At 43.9% G+C, this 11338-nt stretch overlaps 1 non-coding gene across 1 annotated transcript; it reads right to left on the bottom strand.

Annotated features, from left to right (window-relative positions):
- Nucleotides 1-10240: 10240 nt before the first annotated feature.
- Nucleotides 10241-10312, bottom strand: TRNAS-ACU (transfer RNA serine (anticodon ACU)). The gene has a single exon. It is a non-coding gene; the product is annotated as a tRNA-Ser (tRNA).
- Nucleotides 10313-11338: the final 1026 nt, after the last annotated feature.

The following is an 11338-nucleotide window of genomic DNA, read 5'->3' as shown; positions in this document are numbered from 1 at the left end:
AGTTACTCTGAGCGTGGTAAGGAACGGTTGCACCGACAGATTCCTGAACCGAACCCTGCATCCTTGATGCAGGTCTTCCAGAGGGACCCGCCGCCATGCACGACGGCACGTAGCACGCAAGCACTGTGAAAATCGTGCAAAAACTTCGACTCGGTCGAAAGGTTTTCGCTTATCGACTTCGAGCTTCCCAGTTCTTGCGCTGGTAAGAACGAGAGGACATCGACCAGAACCGTGCTATGTAAATTGCTTTGCTGAAGCTGCATACAGCTCACAAGAGGTAATACTCAATTGAATTCCTCAAACCGGTTTCTAGTTCCGTAGCTCTGGGATTGGCTCATTTCATGGGCACACTCTTTTCAACTGCGGTTATTGGGTTTTGCAATCGGCTGGCGACCAATTACAGACAATTGTTCATTGCAGGGTGAACTCGACAGGCTCATGATCAGCACATGCTAGCAGTTGATTAGCAAGTACTGCACTGTTTTACCGAAAAAACAGCATATAGTTCAGTTCCGCGTCTCAAGTTTGTCTGCTTTGCCATATGAGGCCAGTGAGCGCGCAGGACTCTTGATAGTGATGCGGCCAATGGAATGAAAAGGAGGAGACAAGAACACATTGAGTAAGTTCAGAAAAGAAAAAATAAGAAAATATCCCGAAATTTTCGAAAAGAAGCCGCTTAAAACAGATACTGGGGAGAAATATAAGTTGGCCTGTGACTGAAGGTTACCGCGTTCCAATTACAAAGAGACCACACTCGCCCAAAACGAAGCATTTATGAGCTAGAAAAGAGCAAAAAACGTAATGCAGATGTGGCCGTAGGCAGCCGATCATGCAAGTAGAACGCACATGCGTCGACACTGTTTCACACGGATCCCAGAGGCCACGCTAACCACCATTCACTCGAAAGCGTTGTTTTTCTTGAACTGGCCGAGAGCTTATCCCATTCCTCCACCGAGGGTGCTGGCAACAGTGTCGTTGTACGTGAGAGAATACGTGCTCAACGTACGCGTTCGTTACTTCGTTACGCGTTCGTTACTTTTTTTTTATGTGCAAGCTTTTTTTTGTCAAACTATGCAGCGTTACATAAACTAAACACCTATACTATGTTAATGCCTTTGCAGTGTAAGCTTATAATATTTACTGTTTACTTATTGTCTGCGTATTATAACAACTAGCAATGTTTCAACATTTTGTTATTCTTTGTATAATACTACCGACATTAGCCTTATTTTATGTGTTATTTGATTGTTTTCGTCACAGCTCGGTTGTATTTTCGTTTTACCGTTTGTTGTCTTTCTTGACCTGCTGACCAGTTGAATGTTCCGATTATGCTTGACCGCTTTCTGTTAACCTTACTAAGCCCTCCTGCCACAATCCCAATTGGGATTAGCAGTATTTGTAATAAATAAAATAAAAAGAAGGAACTCCGGTGAAACTTAACTTCTTTAATTGGTAGAATGCTGAAAGAAGAAAAATTTACAGAGAGATTGGAAGCACGGCTTTTCCGTTGAGCGTCCCGCACAACCACTGTCCTTCGATGCCGGGCTGAGTCCCCCTTTCTCCCCTTTCCGCCGCCGTTCCCGCCATTTCCCTACCTTGTAAAGCGAGAGTTCCTGGAAAGCGGCGACAGGCTACCGAGCCGCCTGACCTCGCAGCCCTGCCGCCCGGTTCAGGGTCGTTCAGTGAAGGCCATGGGATCCCCATTCGGGCGCCCGCTGCTTGGTCTGCTCGCGCGCACACACACACACACACACGCACACACATATACAACGTTCCTTCTGCCTTGGGTTCGCTGGCCGAGGATATTGCCGTATGGCGCCGTCTCTTCACTTCTTTTTGTCCCGAGTCCCCGAAGTGCTATCCCGTGTTTCTCTTTTTCTTCACCTCTCTCTGTCTGTGTCTCTCTGAGCGAAAGACCTTGTTAGAGCAATAAAGTGTATATTATCCTATCCTATCCTATCCTATCCTATCCTATCCTATCCTATCCTATCCTATCCTATCCTATCCTATCCTATCCTATCCTATCCTATCCTATCATTTTCTTCATCTGTGCCTTGTTCCATTCGCGCTGTTAAAAATATCAAGCATGCCGGTGACAGATTGCAGGGAGCTAAAGATTCAAAGTTGAGCGCTGCATGTGTTTTATTTTTCTCGCTTAGACTGAGACGCACGCAGCGGCGTCATCGGCGAGGGGCGAGTAAAGATTAGTGCCCGGTACGTGGCAGAAACCATGTTGTAAGCTTTCTTCAGTTTTGGTGAAAAGAGCTGCCAACACACTATCTTATTTGCATTCCAGACAACACCCATGGACCGAAAGTTTTGTGCAGGGCTGGTTGATTTCACAGTGTGCACAAAAGCGATACTTCGGGGGAAAAGTTTGGGCGAACGAAAGTCGGGTGCGCATCCAAGCGCGGTGCGGGAATGGCTTTCGAATGACACAATGCGGCTTGAAACGTTGGCGCTATTCGCGACGCATGCAACGCCATGCGTCGTCGCTTCGCGCTGCCGTTTTAGCAATTTTCCTTCTTAGTACCGTGTTTCCGGCCATAAAATTTGAGCCTTTCTTTTTGTTAAGACTTTATGAGTATCAGCGACAAAATTCAGACGTTATAACGACTTATTCTAAACGGAGTTTAAAGAGCGCATTTTACACTTTTCGCCTTAAGCAATAGCAACATCATACAAATAATAATAATAAGGGCATGTTCAGATAAGAACGGTAATCGAGGTCCCATGACCATTTTTTGTTTTCAATTAAATTTTTATATGTGATGGGTAAATGTGTCCACACAAAGGAATGAACCTTAGTTTTGCAAGGAACTTTGTAGTTTTCTCGGAAAAAAATTGTATGTCACAAGAGGTGGAGTATGTCGTTTTTGCCACTTCGCAAAGTTTCAAGTTTGGAGCATCACTGCATGCACAATAAGTTGTTTTCGCGCATAAGTATTTTTTCAGCACTTTATTACAACTTGCACTATACGATTAATATAAAAAACGTTTTCTTGCTGTGTCAGTCTTCTGAGTAAAAAATCGCAAACTTCGCTTCCGGAGCTGTGCGGTGCCAAAAAGGCACTTTTCAGGGCAGCCTTAGGGCAAGATGCGTAAAGATCTCCCGACTGAATCTTTTTCTCTGTATTTTTCAGCTACTTTTAATCACTTCAGGCAAGTTTTGTAGCTGTACACTTGACCTATATTTTTCAATATGGCCTCAAAATGGGCAGAAGTTCAAAAACTTCAAAAAAGTGACAACTTTGACTTGAATTAAAAAAAAAACATCATCGAATTTTATTAAAAAATGCCCTAATAATACTCAATACTCGATAATTTTAAAATACCGAAAAAGTGTTGCATTATTTTGTTTTAAAGTATAAAAATAAATGCAAAACTGAGTTCATGTTTTTGTTACCTAGAATTGCTTATTACTGCCTCTTAGAAATAGTAACTGTCAGAAATTTGATTTAGCACTCACTGAACGTGGTTACATTTCAATTACCACAATATGCGAACCATCCTGAATGTTTGTACAGCTTCTACTCGCTTGTTAGCGGCGTTCTTAATGCGTCAAAATGGGAATAAATTCGTTATTTCACCTGATGAACTGACTGCTGGCGGTCAAACGTTTTTTTTTTGTATTCTCTAATTTATCATCGTAAGGTACATTGGTATGTAATCGATTTTTTAAAAATATTAGATAATTTGTGGGTTCCTAGAAAAAAATTTATATATAAAATTTTATATTAATGTATTTCTGAAGCCGACGTTTCCGTACCTGCATCTGTTTACCTCTGTGTTCAAAGGTTCTACAGGGCAATGTCAGGACACAGAACGTCGTCTTCTGAGAGGAACAATTTATCTGCGAGATTTTTAATCAGGAGGAGTTTTAATAGGAACGCAATTTACAAATGGGATGCCGCTTTATATGCAGATTGCAATTCAGAAAATCGTAAAAAGAAATTAACGACAGCAGTTGAAGTCGGTATGCGCACAGTATATTGTCCAGCACGAAGCACAAACCAGATCACAGTCTCTTCCATTCCGAAGCAGCGGTGGAGGCCACGTAGGATGCACTGCCTTCATTTGTTTGAACGTACTTCCACATATGGAGCGTCTGAACTCCAGGCACTTTCTTTGCCATTTTCCATTCTTCCTTCTTCGTTTCGCGAAAGTCTGCAAGCTCCCTCTGTGGGAGCTCCAGAATGGTGATGTTCTTTAGCGTTCCTTTAATTGCGTCTACGAAGCCGCTGGCTGTTTGTATCGACTCACTTGCAGGCTGCCGCAGGTTGTGGTGTGATGCTCGATGTTTGACAAGCCCACCAACGCCGTCGCAAGCATTTTTGCCGTGTCCAGTGGCCGAAAACATCCATTTCGTCTCTCGACATTCACTGCGTTGTAGCTCATGAAACTGATATTTATTCTTGAAGTGAGCGGGAGCCCCGTCGCTCACATATGTTACCTTGGTGTAGATTGGCGCGTTGTCTTCGAGGTGTGCTTTGATTTTTGACAGAGCCAAGCATGCATGAGCTGAATCATGAGACATATCGTCGGAAATTACGGCGTAGTTCCGAGTCGATTTTCTTGACGTGACAACGCAGGTAAACACGGTCACCTGCTTTTTCTGCCAATGGTAAGCTTGTACTGCGTCTGGAAGCACAACTGTCCAGTTTTCGGCGAAATCAAAATGCAAAACAATTGCACCTCTCTTGCAGCTGTGTTTTTCTTCATGTATTGCTCTTGCTTGCACAGATCTAATATAGTTGTGGGGAATCCATTTCATGGTCATTCTTAGACATTCTCTCATAAATGATGAAGCGGTCAGAGTCTTTTTAACGAGCTCACCGTATTCCCATGAAGCAATCAACACCTCGTCCTCGCTGCTCATTTCAAAATTTTCCGAAGTGAAAATGCCATCTTGTGGACAGTGCTCACAATTCCTAAGGAAACACGACGCAGTAGGTTCCTGGCATACGCAGAGGCTCTGCATATCTTCGGGAGAAAGCGACCTTCCGGACGCGTTCTGCAGTCCCACGAGGCACAACTGAAAGTTTGCACAGCACACACAAACACACACTTGCCACTGTGGCGAGCATTTCACCCACTTAGGACGCAAGGATATGAATTTTGTGAGGCCAACCTGGGAGGCAGGGTGAGCTTGCTTGTAGAGGCGGAATGCTTCTCGCAAGGACCGCGTCATGAAGCGTTTAGGTATCCATCCTTTCTCTCCTTCCTTCTCGATTCTCACAACATCCTTTTTGTTCGGAGTCTGTCTAGAGCAATCGAGTTCATCCATGGTGTAATATTCTAAAACGGTGGTAATGTCTTCCTGTTGTAGTTTACATCTTGTATCTCTCTCCTGTGTTGACCATACGGCTTCCTCATCCACCATCTTCTTCGATTTTTGGATAACGTACCTCGTTGCCTCTGGAATAACTTCCTGCACATAATTCACGGTTAGGTTGCGTGGTAGCAGTGTCAGCAGCTGGCAACGCTCTTGAAAGGACGTGCACCTATTGTAGGCAGCATGTAGGTTGTCCTCCCAACTGCTGCATTGCGCACACTTTTCTTCTGACGCACGCGAAGTGTCTGGGACATTATATGCTGCCTGTATCCCCGATCGTATTTTCGTCACCATAGCTCTTGCCACCTCTTCCTGCTTTCACTTTGCATAGGAAAGTCTGAGGCGTTTTTTTTAGAGCGCTCGGTGGCTTTAGGGGCGAGATTTCGGAGGTAAGGCTGACACTTGAATTTAAATTTTCTACGATTTCTTCCCCAGGGCGGAATTCTTCTAATGTTTCGATTGACTCTGCCTGCATATTATCTATGTCTTCCTTGAACCGACGGTAACAATTCTGACAGATGAAGTCACTTTCTCGTACTCGGAGAGCTTCTTCGGGAAGTAGGACTTTTTTGAGAGCAGCGACATTGAGTGTCTTTACACTGCGAAAATTACGTCCTTTTTCAATTCTCTGTTTGTGCCTTTTTGAGTAGTCGGCACAAAACGTTCGCCGCGGAAATCTCTTCATGAATGCAAAAGCTCACCGCTTCCGGAGATTATCGCGAGACAGAAGAGCAGGTGACGGATGCAGGGCCCAGAGCTGCTTTTCCAAAAAGAGGAGATGGACAGATGAATGGATTTTTAACACAGGCTGCCCACCGTCGACACTGATGTTCTTTCGGTCTGGCGTACGAGCTGAGACTGATATACCAAGTATGCTTGTCGAGGGAGCGCTCCAGCGCAGAGAAAACACGTGAGTACAGAAAACGACCCCACCGGGTCTACCAGGCCTGGAAAAGACACACAAAATTCGAGATCCGAACAACATCCGCTCACAAGGGTTATCTCGGTCGAAGGTCGAAGGCTGAGGCATAACTGCTAGGCGTTCGGTGCGTTGCGATGAAAAGATGATAGCGGCGGCTAAAGCCTCGGTGCGGCGGCGGCACACATGATGCTGTGAATTTCAGGGTCGCGCCGGGCGTTATATAGCTATAGGAGCGGCTGCAAAGCGCGGTTCATCCCTGGAGCGGCGGTAGCAGTTAAAGTCACCTTGAAAGTGCGACGGGTGCATTAATTGTTTGCATAAACTACTCCTACACACACGTCACTCCAAAATAACGTGTTGGAATATGCTTACAGTAATTTAGGTCCCACCGTTAGAACAGTACGAAAGCGAATAGGAGCTTTAGACCTTTGATTGTAATAGAAAAAAATGCTTACAAATTACACTTATGAACTCAGCAACTGTAGCGTTTAAAATTTACTTACAAAATACCAATACTAAAACCAGCTTCTGACGATTGCGCATTCTAAGAGGGAATACTGAGCAGTCGTAGGGATTGAAATCATAAAGTCCGTTTTGTATTTATTTCCATACTTTAAAACAATATAATGCAATACTTTTTAAAGCCTTAGAATTATGAAATGTTGAGTATTATTAGGGCAAATTTTAATAAATTTCGATGATGATGTTTTTTTTTTAAATTCAAGTCAAAGTTGTCACTTTTTTGACGTTTTTGAACTTCTGCCAATATTGAGGCCGTATTGAAAAACATAGGTCAAGTGTAGAGCTACAAAACTTGCCTGAAGTGATTAAAAGTAGCTGAAAAATACAGAGAAAAAGATTCAGCCGGGAGATCTTTACGCATCTTGCCCTAAGGCTGCCCTGAAAAGTGCCTTTTTGGCACCGCACAGCTCCGGAAGCGAAATTTGCGATTTTTTACTCAGAAGATTGACAGAGAAAGAAAACGTTTTTTTATTTCTTCGTATAGTACACGTTGTAATAAAGTACTGAAAAAATAATTATGCGCGAAAACAACTTATTGTGCATGCAGTGATGCTCCAAACTTGCAACTTTGAGAAGTGGCAAAAACGACATTCTCCGCCTCTTGTGACATACGATTTTTTTCCGAGAAAACTACAAAGTTCCTTGCAAAACTAAGGTTCATTCCTTTGTGTGGACACATTTACCCATCACATATAAAAATATAATTGAAAACAAAAAATGGTATTGGGCCTCGATTACCGTTCTTATCTGAACATGCCCATAATAATTGGTTTTTGGGGAAAGGAAATGGCGCAGTATCTGTCTCATATATCGTTGGACACCTGAACCGCGCCGTAAGGGAAGGGATAAGGGAGGGAGTGAAAAAAGAAAGGAAGAAGGAGGTGCCGTAGTGGAGGGCTCCGGGATAATTTCGACCACCTGGGGATCTTTAACGTGCACTGACATCGCACAGCAGACGGACGCCTTTAGCGTTTTTCCTCCATAAAAACGCAGCCGCCGCGGTCGGGTTCGAACCCTTGAACTCCGGATCAGTAGTCGAGCGCCCTAACCACTGAGCCACCGCGGCGGGGCAATAAAATCAGCGTGAAACGAGCGCTCATCAATTAGGCCTCCAGGGCTTGTTCTATATATAATAGCGCACGCATTCATTGTACGCCGCCCACCGCCGCTGTTGCGTCTCCCGGCTCAGACAAATGGACTTGCTCACGGGCTTTGCGTGTATGCGCCATAGAGGCAGTGGCTCTGGCTATGTCACCGAGCGAACGGCGCGACATATTGTTGAGGCAACGCCTCGCAAGTCTTTGCATCGGGTGCAACAATGTGGAAACCGCCGCGAACATAATTCCAAAACATTTCTGTCCGCACGATTTTGTTGTTCTGTGCATAAATTTGATTTAAAACAATCAAATTTATCCTAAAACGGAAGATCTTGTAATTGTGTTAGTAGATTGTATTAGTAGATCTTGAAATAGGAAAAGTTTGAGTGATGAATTTTAATTAAGTCATAAATATATTGAATTAATGAAAATAAATGCTGTGTCTGAAGCGGGTTTTGTGTGACTGATTCGATGAAAAAACGGTGTAATTGCGAAAGAAGGCTTACTTAGCTTTAAAAATTTAGAAATTGAAGAAAGATTAAAAATAAATATATACACTAACGAAAACATAACATCGTTCAGAATAAAAGCGTGGAGAAATACATCCCCTTATTCGCATACAGTGTTGCATCTGATACCTCAAATAGACTGAACAAAAATATAATTATTAAACAGCGTGGACCCAAACGCTGCAGTACCACAGAAGCCCATTATTAGTGACCTGCGTTTACCGCCTCTGATTACGACTACCTTGTTCTGAAACAGGCGGTCTAGAAGACACTGACCATTTTGCGAATGTCTTTTGCTACCACCGTATTGTTATTTAGGTTATACTTTGCCTCAGATGTCTGTAGTGTCGTATTCCTCTAAATGCCACATGCCTTTTTAGCAAACACGTAGATAAAACATTTGAATAATCAGTACCTCTATTTGAAACTGAAAATTCAGTGCCTTTCACATGGCCCCGCAAGCTAAAAAAAATAGATTCGGGGAAAGGCAATGGAACAGTAGCTTTCTCACATATCTCGGTGGACACCCGAACCGCGCAGTAAGGGAAGGAAGGTATAAGTGAACGAAGAAATGAAGACGTGCCGCAGTGGAAGTCCCCGGAAAAAAATATCTGCGGTCCAACGATATATGAGACAGATACTGCGCCATTTCCTTTCCCCCCAAACCAATTTATTATTATTATTATTATTATTATTATTATTATTATTATTATTATTATTATTATTAAACTACTTAGGGTTCGAACCCGACCGCGGCGGCTGCGTTTTTATGGAGGAAAAACGCTAAGGCGCCCGTGTGCTGTGCGTTGTCAGTGCACGTTAAAGATCCCCAGGTGGTCGAAATCATTCCGGAGAACTCCACTACGGCACCTATCTCTTCCTTTCTTCTTTCACTCCCTCCTTTATCCCTTCCCTTACGGAGCGGTTCAGGTGTCGAACGATATATGAGACAGATACTGCGTCATTTCCTTTCCCCACCAAAACCTATTATTATTATTATTATTATTATTATTATTATTATTATTATTATTATTATTATTATTATTATTATTGTCCAACGATATACGAGACAGATACTGCGCCATTTCCTTTCCCCAAAAACCAATTATATTAAACTACTTAGTCCCTCCTTTATCCCTTCCCTTACGGCGCGGTTCAGGTGTCGGCCGATACGCGAGACAGATACTGCGCCATATCCTTTCCCCAAAAACCAATTTTCAATTTTCAGCTACTATAATAATTGGTTTTTGGTAGGTTGTCAGAACAGTTGCTGGCAGTGAAAAGGAAACAAAATCAAACAGCAGGAACAGGCGCCAGAAACCAGGGCGGAAGCAGCAGTAAAGCAAAAAAAAAAAACAAAAGAAAGAAAACAGAGCAATAGAAGTTGCAAATCTCCGCTCGGTGTCTTCAAGCCCATTCTCTAATGCTGGCCTTTTCACTGCCTGCGTTCGAGCGTAGGAATTTGCGCCAATTTCTCGGATATCGCCGATCTTAAAACGCAGCGCGCACAAAGAATAAACAAACGAAATACAGCAAAATTGGCCTTCAGTCCCTCTTTAACATTTACGTACATTCCCTTTTCCACTCTATCTTCAGGCACACTTCTCGAATAAAAATAATAATAATAATTGGTTTTGGGGGAAAGGAAATGACGCAGTATCTGTCTCATATATCGTTGGACACCTGAACCGCACCGTTAAGGAAGGGATAAAGGAGGGAGCGAAAGAAGAAACGAAGAAAGAGGTGCCGTAATGGAGGGCTCCGGAATAATTTCGACCACCTGGGGATCTTTAACGTGCACTGACATCGCACAGCACACGGGCGCCTTAGCGTTTTTCCTCCATAAAAACGCATCCGCCGCGGTCGGGTTCGAACCCGGGAACTCCGGATCAGTAGTCGAGCGCTCTAACCACTGAGCCACCGCGGCGGGTCCGAATAAAAATAAAGGATGACTCTCTCCACATTTCTCATTGCGTAATTAGTTTGTGTATATTACCTCTCTCCTTTATCGCTTCCCTGACTGCGTGGTTCGCGTGTTCATCGAGATATGTAAGACAGTTACTGTCATTTCCTTTCCTAAAAAAAACCAATTTGCTTCTTTTTTTTCCAGCGTGCGTGGCCATGTGTAAGACTTTAAATTTTGTGTTTCAAATAGACGTAATTATAACTGTACGTTTGTTAAAAAAGCATGTCGCATATAGGGGAGTGGAACATTACCGACACATTAAGGCAAAGTGTAACGCATATAACAATACGCTAATACAGGGACCACAGCAAAATAACCAGTGTCCTGTGGAGCGCTCTGTTTAAGAAGAAGCTAGTGGTTTAATCAGAGGCTTTCGTCGCCTGTTGCCAACAATCCGCCTTTTTCACGACGCGACTGCGCATGCGCCCATCCCCTGGCGGCGGTGTCGCGAAACATATTAGAAGGGTCGCTCGCTCCACTCGAGACCGGTCGTGGAAGTGCAAACAAACCGGCTTCCTACGCGGGGTGCGTTGCTGCAGCCGTCGGGCGTTCAGCGCGACGCATTTGGCGATACCTACGAAATGTGTTGCAAATAAACTCGGATTTTTTCGCTTTCCGAGCGCTTCCCGGGACAGCCTTCGACGCGAAGCGTGGATAAAAGCAGTTCGCCCTTGGGCACCGTCAAGCACGTCAAGACTGTGCGGGAATCACTCTGTGACAGGTGCGGATGAGGTACTGTGTTTAAATGCGTGTGCAGTCTATCGCGAAGTGTTTTATTCATGGCCAGGAAGGCCTCGAATGTCACCGCGGCACCCAGACTTCGTTCCGACGCTTTTTGCTTTCTCAAGCAAGAAGGCCAAGCGGGCAAGTGCTGTGAGCCGCTTTCAACGCGCGATGGAGCGGACAACGAAAAAGAAGCTACGAGAGCATTCACGCATGGTGCTAAAATTTTGTCATAATCTCCTATGGAAATTTCCTTGTTTATGC

The sequence above is a fragment of the Amblyomma americanum genome, chromosome 10, assembly GCF_052857255.1.
Source record: "Amblyomma americanum isolate KBUSLIRL-KWMA chromosome 10, ASM5285725v1, whole genome shotgun sequence".
Taxonomy (NCBI): domain Eukaryota; kingdom Metazoa; phylum Arthropoda; class Arachnida; order Ixodida; family Ixodidae; genus Amblyomma; species Amblyomma americanum.
This window is presented reverse-complemented; position numbering and strand designations above follow the sequence as displayed.